The sequence below is a fragment of the Alosa alosa genome, chromosome 18, assembly GCF_017589495.1.
Source record: "Alosa alosa isolate M-15738 ecotype Scorff River chromosome 18, AALO_Geno_1.1, whole genome shotgun sequence".
Classification (NCBI taxonomy): Eukaryota; Metazoa; Chordata; class Actinopteri; order Clupeiformes; family Clupeidae; genus Alosa; species Alosa alosa.
Window position 1 is genome coordinate 20,079,971 of NC_063206.1, and position 2,570 is coordinate 20,082,540.

A 2,570-nucleotide genomic window follows, 5' to 3' on the forward strand; every position below is an offset into this window, starting at 1 on the left:
TCCATGACAATCATGGCAAGTCAGAAAGAGTCAACGATAGTCGCAGCGTTCATTCGCGTTCTATGGTCGCCATGGTTGCAATCATGATATTAAACAGCCAACAGCTCAATCGTTATGTTTGTGCTCAAACCTACTTCCAATCGCACCAGACTCCATCTGTAGGCTTGGTCTACGCCATCGGGTGCGACTGAAAAAATCTGGATGTCTGTTCCCTGCTTTACTCAGACTTAATCATTTGCACCATTTACATGACTCTGGTGTTATCTTCCCCTCTGTGACTGTGAATGAATATTCATAATGCTGTCTCTCCGCTGTTCAGCTCCTCTCATGCATATTCAACTATTTCTCTAGTTTAAGTATTGATTAGAGAACTCCACTGCGTGGTGAAACAAATGAGAAAGCCGAGAGGGAAAACAAACTAAGATGAGGAATGGCTGTTTTACACCCGTCTGGGTGAGATGAACACGCCGAGTCTATCAATAAACTTGTTACTCCATTATGAGAGCTGTGTTCCAGGACTTTAATATGCGATAGTACATCATCTCCAGGTAGCTAGTTTATTTAGCTAGTTATGGAAATTGAGGGAATAAGTACAAGGAGCCAAGGTGAAAATAGGAAATCTTGTTTGTGGATATTAGGCACGATTGTCTGAACCTGAAGGAAATTAGAGTAACTGAAGCTGATTGAGAGGAAAGCTGGAAGTTATGGTAATACATTATTCATGTAATATTTTGCTTAATTACATTTTCTAGTTTTGGGTTGTTTTTGGTTTGTTTGTAATTTCCTGTCATGCTGGAGGGGATAGTGTATCAGAGGGGACCTAAAAAGGATGACAGCAATGATGGTGTGTACATGTGCTTGGTTGTAAGGTGTGCTGACCGGCTAGTAAACACACACACACACACACACACGCAGACAGATGCAAATACACATAGGTATATTGACATACAGTATACACACACACACACACACACACACACACACACACACACACACACACACACACACACACACACACACGTGCGTTGCAGCCCAGGGCTGATGAACATTACAGCAGTCTGACTAAGGAATCACTCTACTGGGTCAGCGTGCCCCTCTTATGGAGTGATCAGACCAGGACGCTGGTTTTGCAGTGAGAGGCGTCTGTATTCTGTTGTCAATACTCTTATATCTATGGTGTGGGGTATTACATTACATTACATTACATTACATTACATTACATTACATTTGGCTGACACATTTTTAACCAAAGCGACGAACAACATGGTAACAGTTAAGTCTTAAAGCAATTCTCAACAATTTTAGGACAATTTAAAAACAGTAGAGTACAGTAAGAATAAGTGCATCAGTGAGTGTCAGTTCAAGATGGTGGTAGAGCTAGACGTCGTTCGTCTGAGGAGCGCAGCGGTCTGGAGGTAGCGTATGTCTGTATGAGGGCATTCAAGTAGGTGGGAGCAGAACCGGAGACTACTTTGTAGGCAAGGGTTAGAGCCTTGCATTTGATGCGTCTCACCCACTGAAGAAAGAAACCTTCATCTCCATCTGATGACCATCACAAATAATTACACAATTACACACAACAATATTGCTGATAACAGATAAAGGATTGCTTATAAAGACTGGCTTATATAAATAATATATGTTTTTCTTGGCAGTGTGGATGTGGCTTCCCTGAGTTTGAAAATGTGGAAAAATTCAGAAAACAGATGTGCAACGGATCTTGTTAGCATAACAATAAGACCATGCAGGACTAAAGTTAACTCCAGACAAAACTGACAAACTGGAGAACAAGCTCTGTTTTATCATGACAAATGCTAGCATTTGCTCTACTGCTTTTCACTGAAGCATGAATTTCAATATTAGATTCTGTGTTACAGTATTGGCTTTGATTAGGATGGATGAATTCAATGTGCGTGTGTGTGTGTGTGTGTGTGTTTATGAAGAGAAAAAGCTTTCTACTTTTCAAAACAAGTTAATTACTGATAGAGACACAGGGCCAGATGTACTAACACTTTTGTGCTCACTTAGGCGTATTTGTTTCGCAACGTGCGTGTAAAATGCCGTGGTATGTACAGGCCGCACTGAGGTAAAAGCGCAGACTGTCGCGGGAGCTGAGAATGTCAAATGTCAATTTTCCATCTCATGCATATGCATTCATAGGAGGGTCAGGGGAAAGTGGGAGTTTTGTGTAAAAAGATGAGGAGAAGCGTAAAATGCGTCTATTTTGTGGCTAAATATTTCCGCCTTGTAAAAGCAGCTGTTAAACGTGGTTTGTGGTTAAATGCGTCAATTAGAGAACCTTTCAAAGACAACAGATTCACTATTTAGAGCACCAGCTACGTTCGCAAATGTACGTACATCTGTGCCCACAGTCTCTTACTGAAATTCACATGGAAATATTTGTTATTATTATTTTCCTAGAAGGTTTTAGAACTGATGGTACTGATGGTACTGCATGTGAATTATTTTATTTTATTGGAGAGGATAAAACAGGATTTGTTTGTGAAATGTTCAGAGATGAGGTACTTTGTGGCTAGCATTCAACACAGTCAGTCCTACAGTGCATAAAA